General features: G+C 33.1%; 1 pseudogene; it reads left to right on the forward strand.

The window, feature by feature from the left end:
- Positions 1–273: 273 nt before the first annotated feature.
- Positions 274–10,236, forward strand: LOC111396441 (annotated as a pseudogene).
- The last annotated feature ends 863 nt before the right edge of the window (positions 10,237–11,099 follow it).

The raw sequence follows: 11,099 nt of genomic DNA on the forward strand, positions 1-11,099 counted from the left end.
TTGGGCGGCGAACCAGGGGGGAATGCCGCCACTCCTCCGGATTAGTCGGACAAAACTTGGAAACCTGAGTTATCAAAAAAAAAAAAAAAATTACATTCTATACCAAAAATTTCAGTAATTTTGTCTTTAAAGGGGTGCTTAGTCATTGTTGTTGGAGCCAGAAAGTGCTCGATCATCTTTTTGGAACCTAAAGCTGTTGGAATGATAATGATTAATGTCCAATTACTTGATCTCTTCTTCCATTGTTATCTGATTCAACCTTAATGGTGTTTAATGTCACTTTCAAACGCATAGCAGGTGAAATCCTTTAATACTTGTGAACGTGTACCGGTGCATTTTCCTGAGGTTGTCCTTTGCTTCGAGGTATACTATAACAGGCGCTCTTGGTTAAAGGTAAGCACCACCACTTTCTTGCATCTCAATATCCACAAAAGAAAACTGATGTTTATTGTTGGATTTTAATTTCTGTCCATCTTTTGTCTTTGGTTCTTATTACCGGATCATTTGAACTTTGTATCTTTCTAACTGAATGCTTTTCAGCTAAAATGATATTAGCTTAAGTTTTAATATATAATATAGAAATATAAAGCACTGGACAATGTCCTTAGATGTGAGTTTGTAAGTCCAGTCTGTTCTTTGCAATTGCTGAAGAATCAAACCCGTCTTCATTGGTTACATGCTCGACTTTCTTCATTTTCCCTTATTCTTATTTTTTGCTTGGGGGTTGTATTCATCACCATTCACCTGAACTTGTTCATTGTAATCATGATTACTTATCATGTTCCAAATGTTCATTGGAACAAAACTCGCCATAATTTGGAGGTCTTTACCAAAATACACTTTGTTAAGATACACAATTTCCCAGCATCTGAATTTCCATGGTTAAATACGAGTTTGTTTTCTTATCTGTTATAATGCTCTATTCTCCTCTCTTTGTAGCTGTATGGAATGCATAGATTGATGCATGGCTAACTAGTGGAAACAAGATGATGGGTAACAGAAGTTGAAGACCTGATCCATGGGTCTGTTGGAATATCATAGATCTTATACTTTAAGTGCTCGTAGTTTGAGATAATTTCTTTGGTAAATGATCAGATAGAAAAAGGAGCAAAAATGTTGGTTCTTACACGTGAAGATTAGAGAGAAAAACTGGTCTTTAATTTTCTGATCTAGCTTTAGAAGAAAATATCTATTGCTGCGAAGACTGCGTGGGTTATAGATTATAGTTTTTCTGTCCTTTTTCTCTCTTGCCATGTGTTTATGTTTTTTCTATTCTTTTCTGTGTTAATGGAATCTTGTATTCATTCCCGCCCTGAGCCAAAAAAAAAAAAGCGGACTTTAATGCTAATTGATTAAGTAGGTCAAGTCCTATGATATATGTTTTTGTTTCTGGCGACTTATTATTCTCCTCAATTTCTTTCACTTCTGACTGCAACTGATGATTATGTTAATATGTTTGTAGACTCAAGAATTTTTGGTTCTTGGACGGCAATTTTTGACCGAAGTGGGAGACAAAATATATTGCTTGACTGATGAGATCATGAAAAAGGCGGGACAGCACGATCCTTCTGGATACTTCTTAATAGAAGTAGATTTCTGCATTGTCTTTGTTTACTGAAAATAAAGTATAACTTTTATCCCCAACTAGTTGCTAACACCAATTGGAATGTTTGCGGGAAGTATTTTGCAATGATATGAGGGAACACTCTGCTATAGACTACAGCAAGCCCATACTTGATTGGCTTGAGAACTCTAAGGATGATGCACTTGAAAAATGGGATTGCATCATTGCTGGTGAATTACAACAAAAGCAAAAGGCACTTTTGGGCAGCGAAAAAGTACAATTGCCTGTGCTTAAAGCTCCACATGCAAAAAATAAGGTTTTGTGACCTAAGGTTTCGACTTGGTGCTGGATATCTTTACTGTCACCAGGTATATTCACTTTATTTTTTCTCTATTTCTGTTTCTTAATGGGGTTCATGTTGGATCGAACACATTGCGGTCAAATTCAATATCCAGCTAGGAACCTGCTGTGATTCCTAACTTGGTGGGATGTGTGAAGACCCATATTGAACCAACTTGTACTGGACTTCCAAAATTCAGTGTACCCCGCCCATCCACAATTATCTCATTGTTACCAATCACCTGGATTTCTCAGACCCAATGACCAGGATCGGAAAGTTGGAATACAAAATTTTCCCAAGATAAAAATGTTGCATGTGCAAGTCAATTCCACTAAAAGCCCATTGATAAAGTTTGAAGAATGTTCATATGTTGCCATTTGGTATGGTTGGATAGATCTTCTCGAGACCTTTCAAACGATATAAAGATCATTAATTTTGGACTTGAGACAAGAAAATTAAGCCCTCCCAAATTTAGATGAAAATATGTTTTTTTAGTGAAAATTTGTAAAATTGAAAACTTCATAAGATGATAACTTCTTTCACATTGTGTTTCATGATGCCCATTTGTTATGGTTGGATGAATCTTCTCGAGACCTTTCCAACAATATAAAGTACATAAATTTTGGCCTTGGAATGAAGAAGTTATGGCCTCCTGAAATATTGATAAAAAAAATCCGAAAATTATGTTTGTTTTTTTTTTTTAAAGATGAACAATACTTTTTTTCCATTTTTTAGTCTCGATCGGATCTATTTGGGTCCAGAACACAATTTTAAAAGCTGATATTATGAAATCTGACCACACAGATGAACTTAGAACGTTAAGTGTAGTGGGTGTTCAATGCCCATTTTTTTTAATTTAAAAAAGGGGTTAAAAGTTGGAATGTCAAATAAAATTACTGTTTGACATTTTCAAATGAATTTTAGAAAATTGTAAATTGGTCCCTCAAATATTCTTGATTTTTATGTGCAATTAAAATTAATTTTTAGATAATCAAAAATATTTTCTTGGACTCGATTAAATTCTAAATTTTTTATAAAAATCGAGAATATTTGTTAAGCAGTATTTGCCTAGTGGGAGTTATTTTTTTTTTTTTGAAGTGTTTCATTTTCAGATGAAAAATACTCCGAAAGTATTTAAAATACCGCATTATATATACGTTCATGAGTTGTGTGAGTCTTAACTAGGTTATGTGATCCATTGTGACTTGTTTTCATTTTTTTTGTGCTTGATCTAATATGGCTAGATCTGTGCACATTTATAGCATCCTTAGAAGGAATGCTAAAAAACCAAAGGCTATGAAATTTGTTGAAATGTTCCATACTTATCGAGATAAATGAATGGATTTGGAACATGACCTATTATGGAATACGTAAATATTTTGGGATTTAAGTTTTTGATGACAAGCAGAATATAATAATTCTAACGTCACTTCCCAGTTATTAGGGCTGTGTTGCGATCGAGATTTAGATGGGATTGAGAATTTGTAAAATAAAACTTCAATGATGTTAGCTTTGTTTTTGAATTATAATTGAAGTTATCTTCTGAAAGAATTAATTTGTTATATCATGATGCATGTCATGATTGGATAAATGTGCATATTTATGTTTTTATTGCATATTATGAAATTATCTAATTGAATACATCATGTATTGTTATAAATGTTAAGGTCAATAGAATTAGTAATATTCTTACTTAAACCTATTGATTGTCAGTTGAGTGATAGTTCAGTGATTGGAAGATTTAGAGAAAATCTCACCAAGAACCATTTGATTCATCGACTGAGTGGGAGTTCTGAAATTGGAAGAATTAATGTGATTCTCACTTAGAACCCGTAGAATTTTGCATTATTAAATTAAGTTTATGATAGTGAAACGATAGGGTTGCGGACGATGATTGGGAACATAGTGAACTTTCGACTCTGTGCCTAACGTTGAACTATCGTAGATGTTAATTTACGTTAATGCAAAATTAAATATGTGCATAAATGGGCATTAATTAAGAATAACATGTCTCAAAAAATCTGATAGATCATGGCATCAAAATCTATAGAAGTTAACCTTAATAAAGGTGATAAATTAAATGCAATAATATTTGGCATGATAAGATTTTAAATATACCAGAGCATCAACCACGTAACCTTATGTAGGTCATACTACTCTAGAGAATAGAGATCAGAATCGAACTTAGTCGAGTACGGGAAAATGTGAATTTTAGTACTCGAGCATTTAAATTGTTAAGTTATGTTATAAATGATCTTTTTTCTCAAATGTGACTTAGATGGTGGTTAGCATAATGTTAACATTTTCATTGGTCCCATTAATTTTAGATGAGTAGTAAATTCAAATTAGTCTCTTCTTAATTTATGAAATTTTGAAAGTTATTGTGACTTACAAATTAAAATGTCAATTTTTTTCTATTTATACTACCCGCCATGTGAGTTAAAAGATATGCGACTTGATGTTGCTAAGTCTCGAGGACATACTTGTGTAGCAATGATCTAGTTTGTATAAAATTTTTAATCTTAAGCATTGAATGAGCTAGAACAATTGCGGGATAGATGTGGGAGACTGGTAAAGGGACCAAGACGAACTATCAGATAGTAAATAAATGAAAGTGGTTTTGGTAGAGGATCAGTGTTATAAAGGTTCAAGTGCTTCAACTATACGATTTGAATCTCTTAGCTAAAAAGTGGTTAAGTTAAAATATATTGCACTTGAATATATTCATCTTAGTGTTGTTTACGTGTCAACACTATACATATTGGATCTTATCTTGTGTGGATAGTGGATTCAAAGGTTAGAAACCCACTTTGTATGAGATCAAAAGGTATATTATTCTATTGTCGAGTCTTTGACTTGATACAAAGTAGATATATACAAATAATAAAGATAGAGTGGATGTTTATATGAGTGATACTGGAATTTAGTATTGTAAAGTGGAGAATCTGACATCCTATTTGATATTAAGATAATATCAAAGACTCCACTAAATTTTGTCTCAGTTATTGTTCTTCTAAGAGTGGTCTCTTACTTGAACTTATGCGTGGTATTTCTATTCATACTCACAGTAGTGATGTTTATTATGGTTCTGGATATTTGTGCAATTGTGTGAGGTTTTGAGTTGAGAAAACCATTCAAAACTGTAAGAGCTAAATTTTAGTAGAATAAATCCATCCAAATTTCTTTGCGGACTGTGATTAAAAGAGATAGAGATGGAACTTTACTTTTCATTACATTTATAGATAGATTCACGCATTTCAACTATGCCTCTGATCTTCTTAAATTGAAGATATTGCACTGGTTTAGATTTTTCTGAAGTCAAGTAGAAAATCAGATTATGGAAGTGAAGACTTTGAGAATTATCTGATGTCATGACTCTCTATCACAAGATATCAATGATCTATGCAATGAAAGAGATTCTTATTTGATAGACTATTCCTTAATCACCAATAATTATATGGTGTATTTGATTGACGAAACGAAATATTGCTAAATGTGATGAGGTTTAAGATATACAGTCCAACTTATGTATTTGCTTTTGAAAAGAGTGTTGCCTAACTACAACGTATCAGTTAATGGAGCTCTCTCAATGTTGGTAAATTTATAATATATAAGTTTGGACACGTAAATAATCTAATGTGGGTTATCATAAACTCTTAATAGACTTTATATGTTCTCGATAATGAGTATGGGAACATGAGTCTGTTAAGAACAAGATGTGTCTCAATGACATACATGTAGTCCAAAGAGGAACTGAAGTGAAATTTTTGGATAGATATCGAGTTATAAGATATGACATTTGACATTTTTCCCAATAAGGGAGAAAAAGTTGGAGAACATCGTTGAAATTGATATTATTTGTATTGATGAATCAGTTTTGAATGTATAAGAGATGATTCAAACTTCTAATTCAAGTGGGAGTAATCTGCTTCCGAGTTGGACTTATCTATTCAAATGGGAGCCATATAAGAACTGTCTAATTTCAATGATTCTTGGTTCCAAGTTGGATCTAAGAGCTAGTTCAGAAAATCAAAAGAGGACTTTCGAGAAAAGTGATGGAAGTCTATAGATGGAGAATATAATTTCAACCTAATCTGGATATAGTGAAAGTCCTATGCGGACATTATATTTACCGAAAACATTCAGGTTCTTGAAAGTTAAGTGGAAGACTAGTGAGTTTCTGATAGATAAAGCTCATTTTTTAAAAAAGGTTATACCCAATGTGAGTGTATTGAGTTGAATAAATTTTTTCATAATGATGGGATTCACTTCTGTACATCAATGCTAGCCGTGATGATATGTTTAAATTTAGAGTTACACCAAATCGACCTAGAGACTGTATCTTTTATTCTCAATTGAGAAATGATTAAAGATATCAACATGAATCGATTTTTTAATTACATGTTAAAGCCTTTTTTTTGTATAATGGTAACTTTATAGTTACACGCATGGCCAAATACAGTCATCTCGACAGTCGTACTTGAGTTTTTAACAGGGTTAAATCTCCTACAAGAATTTCATTTAATGGACGAAAATTATTGTATTTGTATAAAAGGTCTGACGGTAGGTTGTAATTCTAATATTGATATTGATGACATTGAATTGGCTAAACATGATAAGGAGTGTATAGAGATCAATTTGAAATGATTGTCATCATTTTTTGAGACAAAAGACATGGGTTTAGCAAATTGTATGATTTGTGCTAAGAATATTTTTCGTATATTCTTGCTCTATCATAAGAGTTTTATACTATATATGCTCATGTGAAATTGCAACTGTGACCATATAAGTCTTCATAAATATCCAAAGATTTCATAAGTGCATAAAAAGATATATCCAGAGAATCATATCTAGTACAACTAAGAGTCAGGAGATAGAAGTATACTATGATATATACTTTTCCTAACAATGATCATGCCACGGATCTAATCAGTAGGTATCAATATTATCTTTAGAAAATGTATTGTGATACCTGAAGGGTGCTGCTGTCAGTTATTCTATTTCGTTGTCAAAGAAATAACTTATGATTGGAATAGATATACAATTGTTGACTAAGAATGAGAGTTAGTCGAGCACAATTAGTTATTTGACTTGTGCGCTTTTGCTATATAAAGTAGCAAGAAGCATATGTTGTTATGTATATCTTCGCAGCTAAAGACATTGTTTGGTATGGATGTATTGAGCATCTAATGATAGTAGGTGAGAATATGAGATCCATGGTAGTTACGCAACTATCTTATATGTTAAGATCTCAAGTATCAAAATAGAACCAAACACTTACTGGTAATTATGTGAGAGAAATTAGCAAAGAAAGTGTTTTTGCGATATATCTACGTAAATAATGATATGTAATCATCATACTCTGAAGATGTTTAGAGATATATTTGTTGATAATATGGAATCTCTACAATTTCGTAGAATATGATACTTGGTGTATCAGATAAACTCTTGATTGAGTTTTGTGTGCCCAAAGATTAACGATTTTGAGTTCATGTGTAATCTAATATTGGGATTATAAGATAAATGATTTGTATGCACATATAAAGTATATCGAACGGGTTGAGATTGGCTTACTCACACAAGCAATCGCCTCAGACGTTTTAAGATGAGATGAAATGAGACACAGTGATCATGTTGTGTACATGATCCAGTCGCCTTGATAGTAATCATTTTGTTTACATGATCCAGTCACTTTGATAAGGTATCAAAATGATATTACAACAAGTAATTGAAATGAATTTCGCTATCCATTAAACCCGTTTAGTAGCCAAATCGAGTTCTCAATTTGAGAATGCCTAGATGAATGAACATAAGGAGAACTCAAGTTAAGTATCGAGGAATACTTGAACTAGGATCTGTACGATATTCTTTGTTTACAAAGAATATGACAAGGCCCTAAGAAAGGGAGAAACATCGTAGCACGTGTTTCATACCGCGTGTGCTTTTACGACCAATATTGGGTAAATGAGTAAATGGATCCCTGCTTCCTCATTGTGTGAGACCCTGAGGTTTATGTAACCTCACATATACCCTTATGACTTTTGACTGTTTATTGAGGTTTTATTTCAGTGTTGCTACTTTAGTATGTTGCCAATGACTATGATTGATTCGGTTTGATGGGGTATGTCTAGGAAAGCAGCTGATTTAAAATCGAAGGATTTAAGTAGGAAAGGAAAACTATTTTGACCAACATTTATTTTTGTATTCACCGGCCGGACAATTGTGTTAAACTATTTGGGGTATAGAATGCAATTGTGAATACAATGATATGATGCGGAGTTCTAGTATGTTCCACAAATACTCGAGGGATCAGAAATACTTGAATTAATGTTAAAAAATGAGTTTGGGGCATAGCGAGATGTGATGTTCCTCCCGTACTAGAGCTACTATATATTCCTAACAGTTTTATAGTACCGTGAGCTCTAATATTACTCGTTGGTCGCACGATCTATTTACCATATGAATTTTTGTGAGATAGATCTTGCAAAGGATCTAAGGTGCGACATTTCACTTGTGGTTCGGATCAACCCCATTATGTGTGAGTGAGAGATGTTGAAAAATCCGGATAATGGATCGTCCATGTGGGGTGACCCAACCCGCAGGATTTTATAAGGGTTAGAGGGAGTGGTTTGAGTTTGAATTTAGAATTCAAACCCATAACTCCCAAGTAACCACTTGAAACTTCCATATCGAAGTTATGGAAAAGAGGGAGGAAATGCAAGACATGAGAAAAATGGTGAAAAAATTCGTATGGAAATTCACCTCTAAATTGGAAAGTTCCTAGAATCACATTTTTGCATGAAATCTCACAAGAAATGGCACTTAGATTGTGAACAATAATCTCCTTTCAGTGATTGGGATTTGGATCACTGGAGTACAAGAAAATACAAATTTGGAGATTTGAAAGCAATGTGATTCAACCACATAAAGATCTTGAAGTTCATCATTTCAAGTAAGTTTGTTGACCCGAAATTCATGTCAAAACATGCTACGATTTTCCTACAGTTTCATTTAGCACCATTTGTTTGGTTTATGTTATTATTTCTTCCCCTTTCTCCACCTGTCATGCTGTACAAACATTTGCCCCACTTTTATCATATATTTAGTTAATGTAAATGTAGAACTTAGAAGTGACAACTTATATTTGTACTAGCAGTTTTGACACGAGTATTTAAAAGTATGCATTTTATGTATTTCTGGATTTTCATCTTGATCAAAGCCCTTTGTATTTAATTATTTGAACTGGTTTATTTTGTTTGTCTAGGGGGATTGCAAGCATTTAATTGTATTGAGAGACATGAGGTTGATTCACCCAGAGGATGTACAAAACCGAGCAGCCTATCCTAGAGATGGCAATGGTTCGATTTTGGTTTGGTTCGGCCAAAACCATCACCAAACCGTCAAATTTTTTATCATACCATAACCGCACTATAACCACATAAATCGGTTCGGTTTGGTTCGATTAATAACCACGAAAACAAATTATTTTTTATAAGTCCATTCATCAAATTGATATAAAACAATTTATGAAAAAAGAGTTAATGAAAACAAACACACAATATTCCAAACGAAAATGCAAACATTATCCCAAATTTCAATTGCAAAATACAAATTTAACAAACAATATTATGAATATAACAATACTAAACTTTTCCTTCATTCTTGATTCTTGTGCATTGTAGTTACTTGATTCATGCTCAATAATTCAAAAGCTTCAACCTTAACTCATATTCAATCTTATTCTTCCCCACAACTCTTATTAACATAGGTCAACACTCAAAATTAATTCCTATATAGTAAATAAGAAATGTAAATAGAGAATACAACGATACTACCTAATCCAGCATGATTTTAACTAAGATTTAAATTTAAAAAATGTACATTTTCGTCAATTTCCTTCTCACTAAACATTGTCATCTCTAATAAAAGAATGATTTTTTAAAGTGGGTAATCGGTTCAATTTCGGTTCGACGGCATAAATACAATACCTGCACCGCCACGAACCGGTTCATTAAAATCAAATACCGTATCCACTCCGTTGCACCATCGGTTCGGTTTTTTCGTCCCATTTGGTTCAGTTAACATCAATTTTTGATTTTAATGGTTCAAATTGCCATCCCTAACTTATCCATTGGCAACATTTCAATTCAAGTTGCATTATCGGAAATGCTCTGCTTGCAAGATTTACTGAGCAGAAATGGTGACGGTGGACGACAAGTGGGCTCCGGAGAACCCTTGCTACTTTTGTGATATTTGCTATTACATGCTTCACCACGAAAATGGTTCTCTGCTGTATAGTGATTTCTCTGTTTACGATTATCATCTTGAATAGTTGTTTTAAGTCATTGGTCAATGGAAAGGATAATTTCTGCAATATTTATCCTGCTCTTGTAAGGGATGATTCAAGTTTTGTAAAACCTTTTAGCATGTTTGGCAGACTTGATTAGACTGTGTAAGATCATATTTCCTCAATCTGGCATTTGGGTTAGATGGTACTCGAATATCCTGATAGTTTTTACTGTCTATCTTGATCATCTAGATGGATTTAGACATTCAATCTCATGCTAGTCATGGGTCAGTTATAGCCTATGGGGCAAATCAGTTTTTCTTTGCTCGCTCACTCTCTTAACTATGTGCTCCTTCAATTATAGCATGTTTGTTATCAGGGATTAGATAGCACTGAGGAAAAAACTCTTGTTCATTGTATTGACTAATTATGTTCAATACTGTTAGCAAATAGAATAAGAAATGGCAGAAATCAAGAGTATTTATTAGCTGAAATGTAAAACAATATGATTTCATTTACTGCTAGTTGAGGGGACATATGAATGTAATTGGTAAGATACCTAATGACAATCCTATCCGATCAATATCTAGTTACAAGAAATCTATAAGATTACAAGAAATGGCACAAGTAATAGACTATAGCCATGCAAATCTTTAGCCTATCTTCTGTTGGGATCGAGGTGTTGTAAAGAATGAAGTTAATGACCCGATATGAAGTATTAAGGATTGCAACAACATAAAAATATATCAATGTATAAAGTAAAGAAGAAAAAAGAGGAATTAACACAGATGCAAGATGTATTATTAATTGACAATGTGGAGAGAATACAACGCCACAACAATATTGGCTTCTACTAAACTGAAAGAAGAGACCTATATTTATAATACACGAGTCAAAGGAGACTTATA

The sequence above is a fragment of the Olea europaea genome, chromosome 6 (genome assembly GCF_002742605.1).
Source record: "Olea europaea var. sylvestris chromosome 6, O_europaea_v1, whole genome shotgun sequence".
Lineage (NCBI taxonomy): Eukaryota > Viridiplantae > Streptophyta > Magnoliopsida > Lamiales > Oleaceae > Olea > Olea europaea.